The sequence below is a fragment of the Psammomys obesus genome, unplaced genomic scaffold (assembly GCF_907164565.1).
Source record: "Psammomys obesus unplaced genomic scaffold, mPsaObe1.curated_primary_1811, whole genome shotgun sequence".
Lineage (NCBI taxonomy): Eukaryota > Metazoa > Chordata > Mammalia > Rodentia > Muridae > Psammomys > Psammomys obesus.
In genome coordinates, this window is record NW_026587759.1 from 1715388 (window position 1) to 1734117 (window position 18730).

An 18730-nucleotide genomic window follows, 5' to 3' on the forward strand; every position below is an offset into this window, starting at 1 on the left:
AACTCCCACTATGAAATCCAATACCTTAGCACCCATTGTTTCAATAATCTGATAGCCAAAGGGAGTAGGAAAGTTCCTCTCCTTAGAATATCTTTTACTCCTACCAAGATGGGTACACTCATGCCCAGTTTCTGGAAGGTGTCTTTCCATAATTTGAGTAGTGAATGCACAATGGATGCATCAATTTATTGAGTGATTCCTGGTGCAGGGCTTGGCAACAGGGCCTTGAAGAACTGTGATTCTAGTCCCTGCCCTTGTCTTACTTGCATTGCTATGGAGACAAACATGGATCCAATAGTGACCAAGTGAACAACCAACAGCTGTGGTAAATGCTACAAAACCAGACCTCAGCATATACCCAGAAAATTCTAATGGTAAACTAGAGAGAATGCAGTGTTCCCTAGGGCAAAAGTTTCAAGGACAGCACACCTGTGCAATAATAAATTCTAAAATGTATGTTCAACAATCCATTTAGCTAATGAGACATGTCCATTCATTCACAACTCAAATATAGCTACTGTAACTTGATCATTATTGATATAATCAATAAGTGGAGGAACACTAAAATTGTCCTTAGATAATGTTTTCAGGTACCTCCTATGCCACTCATGTGCTGCCTCCAGGCAGGAGACTGTTAGTGTCATTAATGTATCTTCTCTTTCTTCACTCCTCCACACGTACTAAGCACATGGTAGAAGTTAAGCAAAACAAATTCTTGATTTATTGCATTAATCAACTCTTTTCTTTTTAAAGAGAAATGTGAGGGAGAGAAATGAAAACAAAGAAGAGATTGATAATAGGAGACACATAGAGAAAGATATTTAGGTTACTTTTCATTTTTTAATCTTTTTCTTTTATTTTTTGAGATTACAATATATTTCTACCATTCCCCCCTTTTCCTCCCTCCAAGCCCTGCCATGTAAGACCCTTGTTCTCTTTCAAATTCATGCCCTCTTTCTTCATTAACTGTTAGCATTTACACACACACACACACACACAAGGGGTTGGGGGGTTAGGCAAGAGCACAACTTTATGGATATGGTTCCTCCCAACTTTACATTGGTTTTTGAACTTTATAAAGGGGATTGAAATCAGGTCAAACAGCTTTTGTGGCATATGTCTTTATCTCCTGATACACCTTGCCTGCCCTCTTTTTTTAATTTAAAAAATTCAAACAGGCACTGTGGGTGTTAGGACCGATGAAATGATGATGCGCATAACAGATTTTATATGAAAGAGGTTTATTAGATGGAGATGAAGAGAGAGGAGAGAGTGAGACATGATAGGAGGAATGGAGGGGGCACCCCGACAGAGAAAGGGGAGAAGGCAAGAGAGTGACAAAATGGGGAGTTGATCCTTTTAAGGAGAAACAACCAGGACTGCCAGATGTGGCTACCTGGTAGGCAACAGATGATGACATCATAGGTTGCTAGGCAACCCAGAAGCAGGCTGCCTAAATACTAATAGTGGATATGGTGGCACACACCTTTAATCCCAGCACTTGGGAGGCAAGCAGCTCTCTGAATTGGAGGACAGCTTGGTCTACAGAGCTAGTTCCAGGACAGCCAGGGCCACACAGGGAAACTCTTAAAAATGAACAAACAATATAAAACAGATACAAAACCTATAGCATATAGCATCTCCCATCTTCAATTTAGCTTTGTGTGTTTTCAGTTTTGTGTGGTCCACTGAAATTCAAAATTATCAAGTAGAAAATTTCAGAAATAAACAAGTTTTAAGTTTTCTGTCATTCTGAGTAGTGTGGTAAAACACCCCAGAATGTTGCTATATGCAAGACTTGAGTCATATTTACATTGCTCTGTGCTACCCACTTAATTGTCATCAGGTTATCTGGTTGACTGTCATGGTATCACTGGACAGCTTGAGTTTAAGTTACTATTATTTTAGTTTTTTTAAAAATGGCCCCAAAGTAGTGTGCTAGGGATTCACATCTGCCAACGAGATGTGGTACAGTGCTTCTTCACCTGATGGGATAAGCGTTCACAGCTTAACAACAAATTTAGGAAAGAATCCTCTGCCCAGGTGGCTAGGGTCCACACTGGGAATGAGTCTCTTATTAAGTTATAAGTAAGGTAAAATAAATAAGTGCTCATTTTTTTCCTTCAAATTACAAATGTTTCCATCATAGTATAGAGTTAGTGCTTAGTGAAGATGGAAATGCATTAAATTTTGGGGTAGAAGACATGAGCAGAAAATGTATCCTAGTGAACATTAACATATACCAGAAAGCATCAAATTTCACTTGGGCATCATTTGACTTCATCACCAGAAGGGTGAGTTTACTATAACGGGTATTTTAAGACAAAGAAAGACAACAGCCATATAACTTTTATTACTCTATACTGTTATAATTCTGTTTTATGAATTGCTTACCTCTTATTATGCCCAAATTATGAGTTAAATTTTTCTCTAGAAATGGTTTCTTAGGGGAAATGTAGTACAGAGATCTTAGTGCTGTCTGTGGGTTAAGGAAGCATGGGGTTTAGACTGTATTCTCCATGAATAAGGAGAAGCCAGTTGCTGTACTTGTAGGCCTCTGTGATCCTTGGCAGAATTGGAACATTCTGAAAGAAGTTGAAGTAGTATAGCTGTATATTAGACACCTGGTAGATGAATTCAATCAGTGTAAAGTTGGTGAATTGAGTCCAATTTTCATATGTAAGATGTGAATATTAATTTTAATGCAGCTCTGGTTATTGTGCTATACAGTGTATTATATAGACATGCAGTAGAGAGACATGCAGTATTACTATAACATATATTTTGTAGTATAGAGGCATTCAGATTGTTACTCATTTGTTCTGTCACTGAACACTGATTAAGCATCTGCCATATTTCAAGTGCCATTTCAATTCCTACAGCTGTACTAAACAGTGAAGCACAGTCCTTATACTAATAGGTTATATTTTATCAAGGAAAATAATAAGAAAGGAGAACTTCAGGTATTGATGAGTACCTGCATAAAACACCACAAGTCTGACTTGATGGTATCTTGTATGAGATTGGGGATTATTTATATTGGTCAGAAAGGGCTTTGTTAAAAGCTGGCAACACTTGAGCTGGTGTGTCAAAGACAAGGAATGTCACGAGTACACTCTGGCCAACCCCAAGCGGGATGCCGGCGAGGATAGATTACACTGAAGGCTTTGTTTTCAGTTTAACAAAAGCACTTTAATAATATCAGTCCAGCTAACACACATCCAATCACTATGAGCCAATACATAATATGTTCGTAGCAGAGTACCTCTCCTGGACTCTAGGAGTCTCTGTTGTGGCTGATGAAGGCCCACAGGTACAGACTCATGACACTTCCTGTCCTCAGGGATTCCGGGCTCAGGCAGCTCCGGTGTTTCCGGGGAAAGGTGAGAATTCGCTGGGCAGATAAGCAAGCTTGTCCAGTGGTTCCAAAGGGGACACTCTCTTCAGAGCATCAGCATACTCTGCTGCCCTGCACGAGAGTGCTGGAAAAGGGGGCTTCTTCGTTCGGTCCGAGCTTTGGGCTTTGTACCTTTAATTTCTACGCCGGCCACTGTTCTATTGTATCACTCCTCATCTGTCTACACCGGCTGGTCTCTGGCCTTCTCTGCTTATCTCCTACATGTGCCTATCCGCACACATTGTTTACGCTCTCACTACAAGAGGATGCCAGGTGACGACTAGGGCTGTCAGTCCTGGCAAAGTTCTGTTCAGATCAAAGGTGCGGATGCTGGGATGATGGCCTCGATTAATTAGTGGACAAAAGGGTTAGAATGTCGCCACATTGTCGCACTGGCTTCAGTATAACGGTCCACGTGCTTAAAATTGTTCCAGAAGAACTGAATCTAGCCAGTTTCTGGTAGATGTAGATCACAAATTCAGGCTTGTTTCGTTAAGAACCCTATTAATTAAATAAGTGATTCGACTGGCAAGAAACAAGACCAAGGTTTATTCAATGGTAATCTCGTAATAATAGTTGGCTGTTACCCCTCATCTGCACAAGATAATGCCTTGTGGGAATAGCTTCTCCTCATATACTTCCTGCCTCCAGAAACTGAACCTTTGACTGACCCTGAAACCAAGATAACATATACCTTGAGAACACTTATAAGTTTGTACTCAATCTGTTTCCCTACTGTGAACTCAGCCTGTTTAAGGTTAATCTGCTTTTATACAGTGTCACAATGCTTTGGACTTCCTTTTACAACCTAAGCTAAATGCATAGCTTTAATTTTAAATTATATATTCTTCCATGCCCCTGACCCTAAATAATGAGTGTGTGTGTGTGTGTGTGTGTGTGTGTGTGTGTGTGTGTGTGTATGAGAGAGAGGGAGAGACAGAGACAGAAACAGACAGACAGAGACAGGGTATGAATTTAAATTTAATTTTTTGGAAAGCAATGATTTAATCAGAGGTAGATAATACCGTTGTGATTTTTGGATCAGTTGGGTTCAGTAAATTCCTCGCTTATAAACTCTGCTAAAAATTGGTTTGGACAGAAATTCTTCATTCTTTCCCTATACTGTGTTTTCTGTGTGGTTCAATAACTATAGCACAAAGCCATTCATTAGACAAGTGAAGGGACTCTGGCCAGCTTAAGCATGGTGAACAAGGTGAGCATGACTCTGGCAGGCCTTGTCCTTCTCCTCCATTTTCTCTGCTTTGCTAGAACCCAATAGATTAGGTCTACTCCTTTATTTGGCTACTTCCTCCTCCTGAGGCCACAACCAAGGTCTAGGTATCAAAGGATTGAAATCTAGCATCAAAAGCCCACCTTTGGCCTCACCTAATTAGCATGCCTAATTAAAATAAAACACCTCATTCTTATACACGTTTTCTCTTTTTTACCTTTATAAACTGCCATTTGCCCATGGGCCATATCTATCTCCTCTCTATTTAGAGGCAGTCCTTTGCCCCCTTCTGAGTCAAATACCCCTTCTCCCTCTTCATTTTTTCTTTCCCCTTTTTCCTAGTCCTTCATCTCTTGTCTTTGTCTCATATTCTCTATCCCTCCAGGGCAAATAAGTCTCCTTTGTGCTGAGAACTTGGTCTTGGGAGTCCTGAACAGATACTGATTTCTTACAGAAAGATAGAAGATATGAGGACAGAAGCATAGAATTCAAATTTGGGCTCACTCATATAATATAATACTCTAATATAATACCGACACAGTATTTTAGCCTTTTCTCTGTGTGCGCAATATTGAGAAATGCCTTGACCTTTAGGATGTTTTGGTCTTTAAGAATCAAAGTCTAGTGAGCTGGGTTTTGATTACTATGGCCCTTGAAGGACAGTCAGAATAGTCTTATGGTTTAATTACAGTCTGCTTTAGGTAAAGTGCTGCCTTTGATGCCCAGATGAAAGCACTATTAAGTTCTAACAAAACAAAGTAAGAAGATACACAAAGATGAAAGGCATCACATAATGTAACAAGAAGTAAAAATCTTTGAGATTTCTACTGTATTTTATTAATAATTTGACTAAACTACTTACTCATCACAAAAGCCAATAGACTATGGTCATGCAGTCATGACAGTTTATATAGGATGCATATGCTAAAATCAGGAATTATGCTTTTGCTTGCCAATTCAGGCTAGGATGCTACTCTGTCTTCTTTGGATGTGCTTCATAAATACACAATGGAAAGAGCAGACATTGCACTGCTTTTTTTTTCCAAAAAGGACAAAATTTTAAAATGCAGGACTATAATCTTTCACACAATAAAGCAAGCATTGCATTTTAGAAGCTGAATCTAATAGACACCAAATTAGAGTTCTTCCTAGAATCAAACCCAATAGATATCTGTCTCTGTTGGGGTTTGGCTCACATGATCACAGTAGCTCACTGATGTCAACCCCCATCTTTGAAAACCTGAGAACCAGGAACTCTGAGGAACCAAGCTCCAGAAAAAAGAGAATCTTCCTCTGTTTTTTTTTTTTTCTCTATTTTTCTTAAAGCTGACAACATGGTGATTTATTATATTTCATCACTGGAAAACATCTCCAAGTTCCACAACCAGATTCTACATTTCCTTTGCATATATCACTCCAGTGCTTAAGTTTTCTGACAATCAAAGGATGACTTACTAGAGAGAAGCTGATTTCTTTGAAACATACAAATAGACCTTTAAAGGTAAGGGTTACGGAATCTGTTCATAGGCTTCTTTATCTATCCTTGAAAGGCTCTCTAAGAACCATCTAACCAAGCTGACGGAATAGACTGGCCTTTTCAAAATGAAGTAATGAAATTCTTAGTTTGCACAGGGGTCTTTTCTGAGACTGATTCTCCAACTAAGGACCATGTATGGATATAACCTAGAACCCCTGCTCAGATGTAGCTCATGGCAGCTCAGTATCCAAGTGGGTTCCCTAGTAAGGGAACAGGGACTATCTCTGACATGAACTCAATGGCTGACTCTTTGACCACCCCCCCCCACCCTGAGGGAGGAGCAGCCTTGCCAGGCCACAGAGGAGGACATTGCAGCCAGTCCTGAGGAGACCTGATAAGCTAGGGTCAGATGGAAGGGGAGGAGGACCTCCCGTATCAGTAAACTTGGAGAGGGGCAGGGAAGAGATGAGGGAGGGAGGGTGGGATTGGGAGGGAATGAGAGAGGGGGCTATAGCTGGGATACAAAGTGAATAAAATGTAATTAATGTAAAAAATAAAAATTTAATTAAAAAGGTTTTACCCCCAAAAGCAGGATATTTTTTTAACATTAAAGATTTTTTTTTTAGAATATTATCATCACCTTTGATATGAACCATCAGTCATGAGCAAGATTACCTTCCTTCAAATATGAAAATAAATTTTTTCCTTAAAGTGTAAACCTTTGACATTAGGAGTCATTTTATCCGCTGAGTGGTGGTACTGAAAGCCTGTAATCCCAGCACTTGGGAGACAGAGGCAGGCAGACCTCTGTAAGTTTGTGGCTAGCCTGATCTACAGAGTGAGTTCCAGGATATCCACATGAAATCAGTTGATCTTCTCCTCTGTGTGGGGAGCAGCCCTACCAGGCCACAGAAGAGGACAATGCAGCCAATCCTGATGAGACCTAATATGCTAGGGTCAGATGGAAAGGGAGTAGGCCCTCCCCTATCAGTGGACTTGGAGAGGGGAATGGGAGGAGATGAAGGAGGGAATGAAAGAGGGGGCTACAGCAGGGATACAAAATGAATAAACTGTAATTAATATAAAGAATAAAAATTTAACTAAAAAATGTTTAAACCTAAAAAATAAGAAAAATGAAAAACCTAGATGACAGAAACATCTGTTTAATATATAATAGGCTTTGTTCTCTAATTTTTAACAGGTTAGATGATGTCTCATTATGATGATGAGGTTAGATTTCCTCTGCTTAATCACTAAACTCTTGGAAAACACACCACAGAAACATGCAGAGGGTTTTTTTTTGTTTTGTTTTGTTTTTTTGTTTTTTAATCATAGACTGGGACGTCCCTCAGCTCAGTCCAGCTGACACCTAATATTGCCATTTATAACATCCACTCACTGGTACACTAAAACGTGTTGTCAGCATGAAAATGGCCCTGAGTATACAGTTATTTTATTTAAAAACACTATTAGTTTTGTTGAGTCCTACGTTGAAGCATGAACATAATGTTCTAATTAAATACTGATATGGCTATAAATAATATATAGCTCCTGATATAGTAAAGGAATAATCAAATTAAGTCAATGTATAATTTCAATAGTTAATTTTAAATAAATGATGTTAGAATAAAATTACCTAATACAGAAAGGATATAGGAAAACTCATATATCATTGTTAAAAAGAACTTGCAGTATTAACTTTGAAAGAATACTCTTTTGTAATGTTGAGTGAACTCTGCAAACATGGTTGCAATTTTACATGTAGAACCAACACAATCAGGTAATCCCATTCTTAGCCAATAAATTCACCTCCTCTGATACCATGTTTTCCTTCTTTGTACTTTCTTCTCCCATCTCCAATAACATCTCTCCAAGCAACCACTTCTCCAAAGAGAGAGAAGATGACTACATTTATCTACACGCTATCTCACGTGACCTCGGTCAGCCTCTACTGAGGTAAACTCCCAGGATGTCAAGCCTGACCGACCCTATTTCTTTTAAGCCCCCAGGCATCATTTAGTCTCAGAATCCATCCACTGCTCAAGACGTGATAATGCAATTACCTCCTTTTCTCTTGTTTGCAGAACCATTTCCTTTTTAGTGTGTTTTCATATTTTTTTAGCTTGTAGATGTATAGTAATACCATTCATTTACAGCTCACTCATTTTAAAGTTTTATTTGTTTTATGTGTATGACTGTTTGCCTCCATGTTCTTTGAGCAACATGTGTGAGCCTGGTGGTCGCAAAGGTCAAGAGAGGGCATCATATCTCTGGAACTGAAGTTATAGAGGGTTGTGAGCGCCATGGGGCACTGAAAAGTTAATCTGAGTTCTCTGCAAGAGGAACAAGTGCTCGTCAATGCTGTCATCAGCCTACCAATTACTTCAAATTGTTGCTTCGTGGGCATTCTTTCTGGGTCTCACTCATTTGTTTTGACCCTCCTTCTGACCTTCAGGGTTGGAATTCCCCAGAACTCTCAGCCTTCTTGACTCACACTGTAGACCCATCCCAGCACTTCTCAGGGATGCACAGCCAAGCTATCCGCCTTCCCTGGCCTCCAGGCTACCCAATGGCTTAACAACACAATTGATTTCGGAAGGCCACGAAAACACAGCACTGACCAGACCAAAGCCGTTGCTCCTTTCTTCATCCCACTTCTGCATAAATCCATTTTCTACAGTTTTTGAGTGTTGCTTAATGACAGAAGGGTGTTGGCATATTTGTAACTGTACCTGTGCAAGTGGAACTGAATCCTCTTCGGAGCACTAGCTTGGGACTGTTTGGTCAGTTTTTAAACAAGTAACCCAAACCCCTACGGAAACAATGGAGCTCAGGAACTAACGCAGGCTGGGTCTCTGCTCTAAATCTTCCAGCCAGCTGTGTGGTGCAGACAGTATGAAAATGTTTTGGCCTCGGCTTCACAGCAGGAGGTTAGGAGCCAATGGTGAATCATAAGTTGAGAGTAGCTTTTAAGGTGACAGGAACATTTTAAACATTCATTTGAGATTTTTGTTGAATCTATACACTTCTTGAGTCAGATTTTCTCATTTTATAAAGTGCCTTTCCCTTTTGTAACGATGGTCTGACAGACAGCGTGCGCTTTCCCACACAGACCTGTCAGTTCCTGTTCCTCACCACACCCACCTGAGTTCACATCTGAACCTTTCTGAAGAAGAGCTCAGTAGTCAGCTGGAAGCAGTTGGGTGAAAACTCACAAGTATAAATTTGACTAAAGCTTCGTGTTTCCTGAGATCCTAATTGCTCTGCCTACCAGTAGCTGTTCTCTAGGCAAAGATCTTTGTCCTCAGTCTTTGCGGCATCTCTAGGCTCAAGGTTAGATAGGCAAATGACATCTTAGTCACACATTTGTACACATTCCCCCTCGAAAATGTCCTTTTTATGTATAAACATCCAAGAATTTTTCAGCTTACTCTTATTTGTATATTACTCCATGGCTTTTTTTTTTTTAATCATTTAAAAACCCAAATGTTTTCTTGAAAACTGTAAGTGGACATCATACTCTGAGTGCTGCCCTCTTTCCTCCCCAGGAACCCAGTGTTTGCCTCAGCACGAGAGGGCAATGCACATTTCAAATGCAGAGAGAGAGATTGCTCTTTGTAAAATTCAAGAGGCCATAGAGCCTCACATCCATCAGGCTGGCCTTAGGCATTAAGTAGCCCTGGGGGATGACCTTAAACTTTTGACCCTCCTGCCGGTACTACTTGACCTGGTTTTATGCCATGCTAGGGATCAAATCTGAGGGACATCATGCATGCTATGAAAGCAGTCTACCAACTGAGCTACATTCACAATTCCTAAGGTTTACATTTGTAAGCATATACGTTACTGTGCTGTTTAAATGGTTAACTTTGCATAAGAGTTGGCAAAAATCACTGAATGTCTAATTGTACTTTTTCTTTTAAAAGTATATAGTGATATAAGTAATTGATTTTAATTGGGGACAATATGTGGACATCATAAAGCAAAATCTTCTGTTCTTAGAGTTCTTTCACCCTTCTTGCCTCACATTTTCATAATATATTTATTACATCTTGCATTTTCTCCAGTAAAAATCTTATTTCATTGATTCTAAGTTGAACTTTTTATTTCACATTGTTGCATTTTATAAATTAAAATACTTTTTAAAAATTATGAGCATCATATGGAAAACCTGAAATAATTTTATTTCTTTCTGTCATTGATTGTCACATAATATAGTATTCATGGAGTATTCTATGACTTAAAATAAACCAAAATAAAATATTCTGCTTTTGGATTAACTTTTAAAGTTAATTGATGGCTTAACTGCGAAGAAGCTTGCTATATCTTTAAATAGAACTTCAAAGGAAAATAAAAACTATTTTTTTAAATTAAATTTTTATTTTTTACATTAATTAGATTTTATTCCCTTTGTATCCTAACTGTAGCCCCCTCCCTCATTCCTTCCCAATCCCGCCCTCCCTCTCTCCACTCCTCCCATGCCCCTCTCCAAGTCCACTGATAGGGGAGGTCCTCCTCCCCTTTCATCTGATCCTAGCCTATCAGCGCTCATCAGGACTGGCTGCAATGTACTCCTCTGTGGCCTGGCAAGGCTGCTAATAAGAAATATTTTAAGACCTATTTCCAAATATTTAAAAAAGGTTTTAGGCTACAGTGTGATAGATATAGTTAACATTTTAAAATATAATGTTCTATTTTCAAGTGTCACATGTCATGATGCATATAGGAAAACTGAGGAAAGCTTAAGCATGGCATTTGAGGTGCCAGTTAATACTTTAAAATACCAGAGTGTAGCTATTGTTCTAGGTGCAATTCACTGACATTCACTTGAGAGCTGTCTTTGGGCACCATTCAGGGAAGAGTGGAGTCATTGGGAGGGGACCAGGAGGATGTTCCTGGTAGCTCCCTTATAATACAAGGTGGAGAGATTGCGCCCTCATCAATATTAACATCTGATCTTCATTTACCCCAAAACATTATTGACATGTTTTCTATGGAAAATCATCTCTGTGTTTTTTTTAAATATTTGTTGTGCTTTTATACATTCATATCAATGTTAGATGTATAGGAGAGGTCAAAATAATTCTGAGAAAACTTTTGCTCACATTTTTGGCCTGTTCACAGAAGCAGGCAGAGTAAAACATCTAAAAGAAGAGTAGAAACATCGTAAGATATACACAGAAATATTCACAAAGAATATATTCCTATGAAGTTGATTTAAATTGACATCAAAAAAATGCATTAGCCATTTGGAACCATTTATTGAGAAAGCCCATTTTACAGAATTTCTGTCCTGGCTGGTTTTATGTCAGCTTGACACAAGTTAGAGTTACTGGAAAGGAGGAAGCCTCAACTGTAAGAGTCCCTTCATCTGATCAGGCTGTAGGGAAGCGACAGGACATTGTCTTAATTAGTGCCCAATGGGGAGGCCCAGCCCATTGTGTGTGGTGCTGTCCCTGGGCTGGTGGTCCTGGGCTCTGTAAGAGAGCAGGCTGAGCCAGCCCTGGGAAGCCAGCTGCTAAGTATCACTCATCATCGCCTCCTCTCCTGCGTCTCAGCCCTCCTGTGTTTCATCCCTGCTGGAGTTTCTGCCTTCCCTTCCTTATATGATGAACTACAACAACAAAATGTGAGTGAAATCAATCCTTTCCTCTCCAGGTTGGTTTTTGTGATAGCGTTTCATCACAGCAGGAATGCTTTTATTATGGTGTTGGGAGGGGGGGTTTAGCATGCACAGGAGCTAACCTGTGTGCACGTATGTGCATGTAGGGTTTTTAATTAAAAGCTCTGTCTGCAGTGAAACTCTTTTTAGCACTCTAATTTTATTATCTGATGAGTATAGTGAAAACTTACAATGTGTTAAACATTTTATGAGTTAAAAACACAAGCTTTGGAAACAGCATCAGGTGTTTAACAACCATAGGCTGAGCTGGAAATAGATCTTGTGTGAAGCATGAAGAGAGTGAACCTGGTCATTCTGTCTGCCACAAATTGTGAAATTTTTAAAGCAAACAAACAAAATAAAAATAAACCTTTGCAGAACTGTATTTCTCACTTATTTCATGGTCATTCTTCTTCAGGGAACCAGCAAAGGAAGCTGTTACACTTTGCCAGTTCACTCCTGGGTTAAAAAATATACCTGGCTAATTTCTTCTGTGTGTTTAATTTGAAGAAGCCACAATGTAAAGAGGTGTGATGTAGACGGTAAACATCCCCATTTAGAGGATGATCAAGCTTTCTTGGCTGTGGCGGGTTTAGAGCACGTGTTGGGACGGAGACGGCAGCTTTACTCATAGTAAGAGCTTTGGCAAGCTGATGGGTGCTGCTTGAGGACTTTGTTTATGGCAGATGGTGAAGGGTCTCCAAAGGAATCCGACACACTAAGATTGATGTTTGCTTTTTCTCCTTACAAAATAACGAGCTTAGTATTTGGAAAGAGGATTGTTCTGCTAACATCTTAAGATGAAGTGTCCTGTGGAAACACCCTTGAATTTCATGGACTTACAGCAATGAAATTCATAGCAGAAATAGAAAGTCAGGTACAATTGTAGAATTATTCTGTTATCATTCACAGTGGTGGTGGAATCTGAGGTCTTTGTAAACGCTTACTTTGACAGGAAGAAGTTCTGCATGTTGGCATACTTAGCTCCGGCACAGAGCAGGACTGTGTCTTGGGAGCATGATTGACAGTGGAGAAATGCAGTAATAATGATGCATGCCACATTTATTGCATCCTAACATGCGTACCCAGCACACTTTGCCTCTAGATAGAACGGATAAGGTCAGCTTTGTGAATGGGGGTCTTTCAATGGTGATAAACAAAACCCAAACTTCTAGTGGCTAATGCAACAGCTTATTTCTCATATAACAGCCACTGTGGGTGTCACAGATCTCCCTAGAACCTGATGTCTTTCCTTTAGGCACTGTGCTATTTGCAATGGTTCTTGAGGTCCTAATGGTCAGAAAGAAAAGAGAAAGAACAGAGAACTCATCACCTCTTTTCATCATCTGTGCTGGCAACTGACTGAGTGTTACTAAGAAGTGGTGCAAATGGGCAGCTGTTTTACAGCCAAAGGACTCACAGCATCTGTATGATGGCAAAGAGCCCCGCGTTCTGCTGGAAATTAAGCTGTCTCTGCAGTGACAATTAATCATGCCAGAGCAGAAAGTGTGGTGAAAATCTCCTTGTAATTTGCTTTGCAAACGTGTAGTGCTTTGGGGGAAAATTCTTCATGCCTACCAGCAGGGTGTTTGTAAAGTCCACAGAGATAACCAGGACGTTGGTAAGGACGTACAGCAGCCTGCACACGTTGGTTGCTCTAGTCTGGGAATGGCCGTCAGCGAGTCTGTGGATCCAGCCAGTCTACTGACTCTTTAAATTTCATTTTGCATGTCTCTTCTAAAAGGAAATAGGAACTTATGCAGAAGTACTGCTGACTTGCTTTGCTTGCTTGCAAACATTTAAGCAGATACAGTATTGATATAAGAAAACTGTCCTCTGACGGAAGGATTAATTTATAGCAGAACGTAATTGCCGAACTGTTAGGCTCAGAGGTACATGGTCAGCATCTAGGAAAGCTCCTTTTTAAGTCAGTAGACTGTCTTCAGAGCACATTCTGTTCTGTTTCCCCAGGCAGAACCTCATTGTTCTCACCTGTTATAAGATCTTATTAACGCTCTCATCTTCTAACTGTAGGACAAAGGCCAGTCTGCAGAATAGTTCATCATATAAGGAGTGACAAGAAAATTGCTGACATAACATGACATCACTTTGCTGGTGACTAATATGTTTCTCTCTTTAGAGAATTTATATTCTGAGAATGTATACATGAAATTCACATAAATCAGATAATGATTTTGTAATTATCTTCCAGTTTACCAGTTCAGGGAATATTTTTCTTTGTTTCTTTCTTCTTTTTCTATTTTTTTGGGGGGGGGATTTTTTTCAACATTTATGCCAACTGGATTACATAGATCTTATCTTTACACAAATACTCTTCCCAACTTTTGTTTGGGCACATTGTTTTGTAGTGTAAAGTACAGGAGAAGTTTTATTGTCTTGGTGTTGGGCAAAACCTTACTAGTCAGTTTGTGAAAATGTGCCTTTGTTCTCACCCTGGATGTTAGTGCCAGACTCGGGAAAACTTGCGTGTGTACTGACAGAGCTCATCTCCGCCAGGTGTGCCCAAGCATTGTCTGTTATTACAATAGAAGCAATCCTACTGCTATTTCATACCATTTTTCTTTTGTGATTTCTTTGAGTGGCATATTAAATATTACCCTTAATTGAAGTTTAGCACCTGGTATATAATAGTGACTGAACAATAGATAGCGATCCATTGTTATGCATTTTTGTAGGTCTTCATCTTTTCAAGACTGTGTATCTTTTGGATTTATTTTCAACCTAGGCCCAGTCCTCTTTGCAAATATGTATTAGCATCCACCAGGTACAATGTATTTGTGAGGGTGCTGGCTAGTTTTATGTCAGCGTGATATAAGCTATAGTCATCGGAAAGGAGGAAGCCTCAATTGAGAAAATGCCTTCACAAGATCAGGCTGTAGCTAAGTCTGGAGGGCATTTTTTTTACTAGTGACTAATGAGGAAGGGCCCAGTCCATTGCAGATGGTGCCATGCTTGGGCTGGTGGTCCTGGGTTCTATAGGAAAGCAGGCTGAACAAGCCATTAGAAGCAAGCCAGTAAGCATCACTCCTCAGTGACCCCTGCATCAGCTCCTGCCTCCAGGTTCCTGCCCTGTTTGAATTCCTGTCCTGACTTCTTTCAATGTTGAACAGTGCTGTGGAAGTGTGAGCCAAATAAGCCCTTTCCTCCCCAGCTTCCTTTCGGTGTTTCATCACAGCAATAACCCTGACCAGGATAGTTCTGGAGAATGTTATGGCATGTAGACAATATTATGAGATGTTGTCACAAGGAAATATGTCTGAGGCAGTGATTTACTAGTTGTTTGTAAGGCTTACTTTCCCTATGACAGATTCTATAAAATGCTAGGAAGATGATTTGATTTGGGAGATAAAAGTTATGATTAAATATTTCATAAGCCACTTGGATGTCTAATATTTTGTAATAATACTCCATCCCTAATGTTTGGTAGTTATTGCTTTAAAGACATTTTAGACTGACTTATCTATGAGCTTGGAACACAATCCAATGGCTATCAGTCATTAACACCTTGCTGAGAACTGCTTTGCATGGATACTTCTGGTCAGCTAGGACCGTGGTGTTTTAGGGCTAGGACCCAGCAGGAAGCCTGGCTTCCCTGATTCAGCTCAAGTTCTTGCTTTGCATCTGGTCCCTTTAAGTCGATGGCTGCTCTTTCAGCTTTACCTGAAACTGAAGTCTGAACAGAGTGAGAACATCCCTTCCTTTGGGGCAGCTGAGGTAAGCCATGCCCTTGTTATTAGGAGAATGAGGGGAAATGAAATCTTGCTATATAGAAGGAAAGGAAGCTCAGAGCACAGACATCTGACCTTTTCACTGTAGTCTACACTCAAGTCAGCTTGCACAGTCCTAGCTTGACTGCATCACAGTACTGATAACTAGATCCCACAATTTTCTATGCAGGTAGGTGAGTCACCTTGTTTCCCAGTAGCACCCAGGAAAGGAAATCTGGTTCCTAGCCCCGTACCAACCAAAGAACAATTTGAAATCATACACTGGTGGGTGAGTTCTCTGTGCTTTAGGATTGTGAATGATCAATATTTGAACAAAGGAAGAGGAAAACCTTAGAATTTGAGAACTTTCTAAACTAGAAAGCCTGGGACGTACAGAACCTGGGTATGACAGTCTACAGTTAAGAAAAGTGAGGTTCTTGTATTTATTTTTTTATATAGCCTTAGTATTTTATCAGTTTTGTTTATTTTTTATTTATTGCTTGGTTGCTTGTTTTGAGATAGGCTGGACTGGAACTTACTGTGTAAACAAGGCTGATCTTGAACTCACAGAGATCCATCTGCCTCTGTCTCCAGAGTTCTGGCCTGAAAGGCACGTTCCACCATGCCAAGCCAGTTTTATTTCTTTAACATATGCTAATTCTTATTTTACTTCTTAATTATAATGTGCTTTAAAACTTTTGTAATAAATGTGCCTTAAAATATTTGTCTTGTAAACTGGTGTATATTAATTGTATAAAGTAATGTTTTTATAATATTTCTACAAATATCTATAAAGTATTTTGAAGTATTTTTATTTGTAAATGGTGAATGATACTAACATGAAGTTTTGGGGAAATATGTTTTTTGGATGCTTCTCATTCTACAAAAAGGGTGTTGTCATGCAGGTCTTCCATTGTTAATTTTACATATAAGTGTTTGTATGTACATATGCATGTATGCATGTATGTATGTATTTACTTATTTTTGAGATAGGGTTTCTCTGTAGAGCCCTTGCTGTCCTGAAACTCACTCTGTAGACCAGATTGGCCTCAAATTCACAAAGATCCCCCTGCCTCTGTCTCCATACTGCTGGGTTTAAAGGCTTGCATCACCGCCACCACGGTGTTCCCCTACCCCCACCACCATGCACCACAGACACCACCAGCCAGTTCTTCATTTATTAAGAGCAAATACCCTTAAGCATTTGGTGCTGTCTCTCCCAGACTCCTGATTCACAGCACAAACTAAGACAATCTTTGTTCGTTGGAAAAGTGAGCTGCTTCATCAAGTATTTTCAGATTGAAAATAAGTACTGACAAATGGTTTCAAAGTAAATTATTCAAGATAAGGAGCTAACTAGGTGTGCTCCTCAATTGTTTGTACCATGTTTCATGCTGCCTCTTTTATTTATCTATCTATCTATTTATTTTTTTAACAGGTCTTGCCTCCAGTTTATTTGTAAAAACAGCCTAGGACACTGGTCATGTGTAAATGGTGTGTCCATGGTTGCCTTAGCCGGAGCTGTGGCCTCTGCCTTCATTTGAACCTTGGGCTTTGCTTGGCAGAACCTACGACCCTTGGCCATGTGGCTTTGAATCCGCCTCCCAAGCTTGGGGTGAGCGATGAAAGCTGGACGGCTGAGTTTGCAGGTGGACCCTTTGACATCTTGGGCTTGATGGCTTCAGGCTTCACAAGGGCATTGATTGATGGCCTCTGCTGGCGCATTCATTGCCTTTGTGCTGTTTGCCTGCATCTTCTCCAGGCTTCTCTTGTTGTGCTTCTTGGCAAAGCCATGTTCCTCAGGAACTTGGGTGTTCACCCCCTTAAGAGGTTCGTACCTTTGTGACAGGGGGTTTCTTGATGCCTTTTCTGTGCCATTTGTGGTACTGGTTGTGTTCTAGGACTTGGCCGTGTCTGCATGGTAACTCAGAGCTCCCTCACAGTGTCTGGGATGAGAGAGTAATGCTGTCTCTTATTCATTTGTTTATCTACATTTTAATTAGTACTCAGCCAAATAAACCATGAATTAATTTTTCACATTGCTATTTTCAGGACTGAGTAAAGCATTGACTCTCGTGAAAAGAAACGTTTTTCCTTTGGATTGACTAGATTCTCAATGTAGTCAGTCTCTGAACACATCCATGTGAGTGTGTTTACGCACGCATACTAATGTGCCCTTACTCCCCTTCCTTAACCTTCACAGTGACTGTTCAGGTCCAGCGACTAGGGCAAGTGCAGACAGCCATGAGCTGTTGTTTAAAACAGCACCGTGGCCAGCATTGCCTTTAGGCTTTCTGTCAAGTCCAGAATTCCAGGAGACCAGAAATGCTGTTTCATTCATCGTTGAAACTCCAGAACCCACCATCATGTCCGACCCTCAGTAGTCCTCAACTGAGGGCTTGAGACAAAGACCTAAGCAGGTTAGTTATAGCCCTTCAATTTTTCAAGCAATGGGCAAGCCAGCCAGCACACATGAGCACAAGGGAGCAGGAACTTATTGGTCCAGTATCTGTGAAGTGTACTGACAAAAGCAGCTTCAAACTTATGGCCTTATAATCTTTGGAACACTTTCTCTCTGCTGAACTCTCTTCTCCTTTGAGATGGTGGGATACGCAGATGGAGAGGTGGGATTCATGGAGTCAAAGACAATTACCAGCTGCTTTAGACTTAGTTACTTGGAGTTACCTTCTCCAGAAAGGTTAGCTGTCATGGTTCCTGCACAAATCTCTGTGAGACCCTTTGCATCTCAGTGGCTGGCTAGAGTAGTCTTGCCACCCCTGAATCTTTGTGCTAGTAATAAGAAAAGAGTATTGTATCTGGACCCGAGCCGGGAGTAGATCATCCATAGTTAGATCCACCCAAAACATATGCTTTGAGAAGCAGAATGCTGGATCCGTACCCATATTTCAAATGCAAAAACTAACTGTAACTTTAAATCAGATTAGCTTTTCCTTGGACTGTTTTTATTGATAGGCATTTTGAAGGACACTGAAAGGTTTGAGCGGTAGTTGTAGTTCAGTTAGCCTAGAACTGGCGAGAAAAGTGTGTTTTGTATGCTTAGTGCAGAGAACCTTAGAAGGCTTAATCATTATACTTGATTTGAATGTTTCGCCCCTTGGAAACTGAGTTCCTGTTCTCGTAAAGATGAATCATGCCAGAATGGAAGCCTACCAGCTCAAATTGTGCTTAGCCTATCATTCCTTACTGTTCCTCCCTGGAGCCTTAAGGGGGATTT

The 18730-nt window shown here is 40.1% G+C and overlaps 1 protein-coding gene across 1 annotated transcript in view; it reads left to right on the plus strand.

Annotated features, from left to right (window-relative positions):
* Nucleotides 1-18730, plus strand: part of Mctp1 (multiple C2 and transmembrane domain containing 1) — a 570389-nt gene that overhangs the window by 147497 nt on the left and 404162 nt on the right. The gene's annotated exons all lie outside the window — the stretch shown is intronic.